This window comes from Nerophis ophidion, linkage group LG04 (genome assembly GCF_033978795.1).
Source record: "Nerophis ophidion isolate RoL-2023_Sa linkage group LG04, RoL_Noph_v1.0, whole genome shotgun sequence".
NCBI classification, from domain to species: Eukaryota; Metazoa; Chordata; class Actinopteri; order Syngnathiformes; family Syngnathidae; genus Nerophis; species Nerophis ophidion.
Window position 1 is genome coordinate 9,361,836 of NC_084614.1, and position 6,665 is coordinate 9,368,500.

A 6,665-nucleotide genomic window follows, 5' to 3' on the forward strand; every position below is an offset into this window, starting at 1 on the left:
CAAGGTCGCCTAATTGTAAAGTCCTGTTCAAAGTCAGGCTTACCACTTGCTCAAGCCAAGTTTGCCCCAGCTTCAAGTCCTGCTCAAGCCAAGCTTGCCCCAGCTTCAAGTCCTGCTCAAGCCAAACCTGCCCCAGTATCAGGTCCTGCTCAAGCCAAGTCCGCCCCAGTTTTAGGTCCTGCTCAAGCCAAAAATGTTCCAGTGTCAATTCCTGCTCAAACCAAGTTTGCTCCAGCTTCAAGTCTTGTTCAAGCCAGTTTCAGGTCCTGCTCAAGCCAAGCCTGTTCCAGTTTCAGGTACTGCTTCAAGCCAAGCTTTTTCCAGTTTCAGGTCCATCTCAAGCAAAGCTCACCACAACAAATAATCCTGCTCAAGGCAAGCCCGTTCCAGTTTCAGGCCCTGCTCAAGCCAACCCCGTTTCAGTTTCAGATCCTGCTTCAAGCTTGCTTGTTCCAGTTTCAGGTCCATTTCAAGCCAAGCGTTTTCCTATTTAATATTCTTTTAAACCCAAGTTCGCCCCAGCTTCAAGTCCTCTTCAAGCCAAGCTCATCCAGTGTCAGGTCCTGCTTCAAGCCAAGCTCGTTCCAGATTCAGGTCCTGCTTCAAGCCAAGCTCGTTCCAGTTTCAGGTCCTGCTTCAAGCCAAGCTCGTTCCAGTTTCAGGTCCTGCTCAAGCCAAGTTTGTTCTAGGTTTTGGTCCTGTTCAAGTCAAAAGTGTTCCATCTTCCAGTCTTGCTCAAGTTTCATGTGCGGTTTTAACCAAGTTTGCTTCAGTTTTAGGTGCTGCTCAAGCCAAGCCTGTTCCAATTTCAGGTCCAGTTTGAAGCCACGCTCACTGCACCAAAGAATCTGGGCCAAGCAAGCTCCAACTTCAAGTCCTGCTGAAGCCATGCCTGTCCCAACTTCAAGTCCTGCTCAAGCCATGCCCGCCCCAGCTTTAAGTCCAGCAAAGCCAAGGCCGCCCCAGCTTCAGGTCCTGCTCAAGCCAAGCCCGTTCCAATTTCAGGTCCCGTTCAAGCCAAGTCTGTTCCATTTTCAGGTCCAGCTCAACCCAAGCCTGTTCCAGTTTCAGGTCCAGCGCAAGCCAAGCCCGTTCCAGTTTCAGTTCTGGTTCAAGCCAAGCCCGTTCCAGTTTCAGATCCTGCTTCAAGCCAAGCCTGTTCCAATTTCAGGTCTTGTTACAAGCCAAGCTTGTTCCAGTTTCAGGTCCAGCTCAATTCAATCTCACTGCAGCAAAGAATCCTCCTCAAGCCAAGTGTGCTCCAGTTTCAAGTCCTGTTAAAGGGAAATTTTCCACAGCTTCAAGTCCTGCTCAAGCCAGTTCGCCCCAGCTTCAAGTCCTGCTCAAGCAAAGTTCTCCCCAGCTTCAAGTCCTGCTCAAGCAATGTTCGCCCCAGCATCAGGTCCTGCTCAAGCCAAGCTCATTCCAGTTTCAGGTCCTGCTCAAGCCAAACCCGTCACAGCTTCAAGTCCTGCTCAAGCCTAGCCCGCCCCAGTTTCATGTACGGTTCAAGCCAAGTTTATTCCAGTTTCAGGTCCTGCTCAAGTCAAGCTTTTTCCAGTTTCAGATGCTGCGTCAAGCCAAGGTCGTCCCAGTTTCAGGTCCTTTTTCAAGCCAAGTTTGTTCCAGTGATAGTTTCTGTTTTAACCAAGTTTGCTTCAGTTTCAGGTCCTGTTAAAACCAAGCTTGCTCTTGTTTCAGGTCCTGTTCAAGTCAAAAGTGTTGCATCTTCAAGTCTTGCTTGAGCCAAGCTCGCTCAAGTTTCATAAGCTGTTTTGACCAAGTTTGCTCCAGTTTCAGGTGCTGCTCAAGCCAAGCCCGTTCCAGTTTTAGGTCCTGTTCAAGCAAAGCCCGTTCTAATTTCAGGTCCTGCTCAAGCCAATCCCATTCCAGTTTCAGGTCCTGCTCAAGCCAAGCCCGCCCCAGTTTTAGGGACTACTCAAGCCAAGCCTGTTCCAGTTTCAGGTCCTGCTTCAAGCCGAGTTTGTTCCAGTTTCAGGTCCTTCTTCAAGCCAAAATTGTTCCAGTTTCATGTCCTGTTCAAGTAAAAAATTATCTATATTCATGTCTTGCTCGAGTCCAAGTCAAAAATGATCTATATTTAAGTCTTGTTTGAGTAAAGGTCTCTCCAGTTTCAGATTATTTTCGTTTCAAGCTTGCTCCAGTTTCAGATTCTGTTTGAGCCAAACTCGCTCTAGTTTCAGGTCCATCTTAAAGGAAGCTTCCCTTAGTTGGAAGTCCTGCTCAAGCCAAGCCCGCCCCAGCTTCAATCACAGCTCTCACCAGCTTTAAGCCTAGCTTGCTCCATTCAGGTCCTGTTCACGCCAAGCTTGGGTCCAGTTTCAGGTCCAGTTCAAGCCAAGCTCGTGTCCAGTTTCAGGTCCTACTCAAGCTAAGCTTGCTCCAGTTTCAGGTGCTGCTCAAGCCAAGTTCGCCCCAGTGTAACACAGGTGTCAAATTCATACTTTTCTATGGACACTTTTATGCTCTTGCTCCCTATTGCTCTTTGAGCACTGCACTTCCTCCCAGTCACGTGACCGCCGCGGTCCATGTAACTTTAATTATATTCCAGTAGCAGGAAGTGGCCAGTACATGTGAGGGGAAACAGGTTGTAATTCTGCTTAACGTAGGTATTTAATCTTCGTTTTCACACAAAATATTGTGCTGACGGGATTCTTAACTAAATGCAGATTTGTTAACCTTATATAGCCGACGACCAGCGCCATAGTTTTGTCATTGAGCTGTAGAAACCTGTAACCCTGTAGAAGCGGAGTTGGTGAGTCCTTGTTTATGAAATTAGCACCTTTAGCAATAGTCGCTCTCCAATTGTTTTCATTTTAGCAGTCTTTTTGGCATATTTCTTTATTGAACCCGTGATTACATTTGTGCACTTATGGCGTTTTTAGCTTTGCATTTATATTTGACACGTACAACAACTATATCCACTTTATTACTGAAGCTATTAGCTTTATATTACTTTAAATTGAATTTACTTTTGAATTTGTTTGATAATAAGCACCTTTAGAGAACTGATCGCTTTTTATAGGTTGTATTTATGTTGCTAAAGATTATTTTAGCACTGTATTGCATATTGGGAGTTTGACATGTACGTTGATTTATGTTGTACAATATTGAGGAAAAAACTAGAACCTGTTCTGAATACTTATTATGCAATTAGTGTTATTTAATGAAGATGTTTGATTTGTGTACACATGGATTTATAAAGATGGTCCTGGTTTTTACACAGGCCAGGCTTCTCCCTTTGATGTCAAGCTAAGGAAAAAAAGCATCTAGTCCACGGACCTGTTCTGGGGAGATTCCAGCCAGGAACCCCACCACCTATTCTGTCTGGGCTGGTAAGAGGCTCTCAAGCCACCCTCTACACACTTAAGCGCCAAAACCGTACCACATGGACTGTACTGCTTATACTGTCTCCAAGAACTTTAATATCTCAGCTGAGGTTAAACCAGATCCAAAGACACTTAATCATTGAATTGATATTGCGTCTATGTTTATAGTAATTGTTTCCTTCAAACTGCTCTCACGTTGAATGACCATTCAACTCATTGTTGTGCGTGTATATGTATAGATGCTGTCCATCACTAACAATTTAATACAGGGTGACAAGCAAACAGTTATTCAGTCTCTGCCTTCTCTCTTTGAGTCAAAACTCGAGTCTTCTGTTCCTAGCCCATAACACCCCATATATTTTACATTGCTTTGTTGCATGTATAGGTTACACCAGCATCAAGTCCTGCTCAAGCCAAGCCCACCCCCGGTTTCAGGTCCTGTTCAAGCCAACTTTGTTCCTGTTTTCAGGTCCTGCTCAAGCTACTCTTGCCCTGGTTGCAGGTCCAGGTCAAGTAAAAAATGCTCCAACTTCAAGTCTTGCTCAAGCCAAGCTCGCCCCAGCTTCAAGTCCTGCTCAAGCCAAGACTGCCCCAGTTTCAGGTCCTGCTTCAAGCCAAGGTTGTTTCAGTTTCATGTCCTGCTCAAGCCAAGCCGGTTTCAGGTCCTGCTTCAAGCCAAGCCTTTTCCAGTTTCAGGTCCTGCTTCAAGCCAAGCCCGTTCCAGTTTCAGATCCCGTTAAATTCAAGCCCGTTCCAGTTTCAAGTCCTGCTCAAGCCAAGACCGTTCCAGTTTCAGGCCTAGCTCAAGCCAATTTTGGTTTCAGTTTCAGGTCCTGCTTCAAGCCAAGCTTATTCCAGTTTCAGGTCCTTCTTCGAGCCAAGCTTGTTCCAGTTCTACGTTTTGCTTCAGGCCAAGCTTGTTCTAGTTTCAGGTCCTGCTCCAAGCTAAGCTTGTTCCAGTATCAGGTCCTGCTTCAAACCAAGCTTGTTTAGGTCCAGCTTCAAGCCAAGCTCACGCAGCAAAGAATCCCGCTCAAGCCAAGCCTGTTCCAGTTTCAGGTCCTGCTCAAGCCAAGCTCGCCCCAGCTTCAAGTCCTGCTCAAGCCAAGACCGCCCCAGTTTCAGGTCTTGTTTCAAGCCAAGGTTGTTCCAGTATCAGGTACAGCTCAAGCCAAGCTCTCCCAATTTAAAAGTCCTGTTAAAGTCAGGCTCACCGCAGCAAAGAATCCTGCTCAAGCAGAGCAAACTCCAGTTTCAAGTCATTTTAAAGTCTTGTTCGGCCCAGCTTTAAGTCCTGCTCAAGCCAAGTTCGTCCAGGCTTCAAGTCCTGCTCAGGTCATGCCTGCCCCTGCTTTAGGTCCTATTAAGGGCAAGCTCGCCCCAGCTTTAAGTCCTGCTAAAGGCAAGTTTGCCCCAGCTTCAAGTCCTGCTCCAGCCAAGTCCGGCCCAGTTTAAGGTCCTGCTTCAAGCCAAGCTCATTCCAGTTTCAGGTCATGCTTCAAGCCAAACTTGTTTCAGATTCTGTTTTAAACAAGTTTGCTTCAGTTTCAGGTCCTGCTCAAGCCAAGCTGTTCCAGTTTAAAGTCCTGCTCAAGCCAAGTGTGCTCTAAGTTTAGGTCCTGCTCAAGTCAAATGGTTCCATTTTCAAGTCTTGCCCAAGCCAAACTTGCTCAAGTTTCATGTGCTGTTTTAATCAAGTTTGCTCCAGTTTCAGATTCTGTTTTTACTAAGTTTGCTTCAGTTTCAGGTGCTGCTCAAGCCAAGCCTGTTCCTGTTCCAGGTCCCGATCAAGCAAAGCTTGTTCCACTTTCAAGTCCTGCTTCAAGCTGAGCTTGTTCCAGTTTCAAGCCCTGCCAAGCCAAGCCCGCCCAATTTAAAAAGTCCTGTTCAAGTCAAGCTTACCGCAGCAAAGAATCCTACTCAAGCCAAGCCTGTTCCAGTTTCAGGTCAGGCTCAAGCTTGTTCCAGTTTCAGGTCCTGCTTCAAGCCAAGCTTGTTCCAGTTGCAGATCCTGCTCAAGCCAAACTCGCCCAATTTGAAAAGTCCTGTTCAAGTCAAGCTTACCGCAGCAAAGAATCATGCTCAAGCCAAGCGCGCTACAGTTTCAAGCCAAGCCAAGCCCGCCCCAGTTTCAAGTCTCGCTCAAGCCAAGCTCGCCCCAGCATCAGGTCCTGCTCAAGCCAATCCTGTCACAGCTTCAAGTCCTGCTCAAGCCAAGCCAGTCACAGTTTCAAGTCCTGCTCAAGCCAAGCCCTTCACAGCTTCAAGTCCTGCTCAAGCCAAGCCCGTCAAAGTTTTAAGTCCTGTTTAAGCCAAGCCCGCCCCAGTTTCAGGTCCGGTTCAAGCCAAGCTTGTTCCAGTTTCAGGTCCGGCTTAAGCCAAGCTTGTTCCAATTTCAGGTCCTGCTTCAAGCCAAGGTCATCCCAGTTTCAGGTCCTGTTTCAAGCCAAGCTTGCTCTATTTTCAGGTCCTGTTCAAGTCAAATGTTCCATCTTCAATTCTTGCTCAAGTTTCATGTGCTGTTTTAACCAAGTTTGTTCCAGTTTCAGATTCTGTTTTAAGAAAGTTTGCTTCAGTTTCAGGTGTTGCTCAAGCCAAGCCCGTTCGAATTTTAGGTCCTGTTCAAACCAAGCTCATTCCAATTTCAGGTCCTGCTCAAGCCAAGCCTGTTCCATTTTCAGGTCCTGTTTAAGCCAAGCCTGTTCCATTTTCAGGTCCCACTCAAGCCAAGCATGTTGTAGTTTCAGGTCTCACTCAAACCAAGCCTGTTCCAGTTTCAGGTCCAGCTCAAGCCAAGCCCGTTCCAGTTTAAGGTCCGGCTCGAGCCAAGTTTGTTCCAGTTTTAGGTCCTGCTTCAAGCCAAGTTTGTTCCAGTTTCGGATCCTGCTTCAAGCCAAGTTTGTTCCAGTTTCGGATCCTGCTTCAAGCCAAGCTCACTGCACCAAATAATTTTGCTCACCTCAAGCGCGCTTCAGTTTAAAATCATGTTAAAACCAAGCCCGCCCCATCTTCAGGTCCTGCTCAAGCGATGCCTGCCCCAGCTTCCAGTCCAGCCAAGCCCGCCCCATCTTCAGGTCCTGCTCAGGCCAAGCCCGTTCCAGTTTCAGGTCTCGCTCAAGCCAAGCTTGTTCCAGGTCCCGCTCAAGCTAAGCCCGTTCCAGTTCCAGGTCCCGCTCAAGCCAAGCCTGTTCCAGTTCTCGCTAAAGCCAAGCCCATTCCAGTTTCAGGTCCGGCTCGAGCCAAGTTTGTTCCAGTTTCAGGTCCTGCTTGAAGCCAAGCTTCTTCCAGTTTCAGGTCCTGCTTCAAGCCAAGCCT

General features: G+C 47.2%; 1 long non-coding RNA gene across 1 annotated transcript in view; it reads left to right on the plus strand.

The window, feature by feature from the left end:
* LOC133550512 (uncharacterized) overlaps window positions 1-3,834 on the plus strand; it is a 31,740-nt gene extending 27,906 nt beyond the window's left edge. The window contains exon 3 of the long non-coding RNA XR_009806284.1: window positions 3,248-3,834. This is a non-coding gene — a long non-coding RNA (uncharacterized LOC133550512). The remainder of the gene's footprint in view (window positions 1-3,247) is intronic.
* The last annotated feature ends 2,831 nt before the right edge of the window (window positions 3,835-6,665 follow it).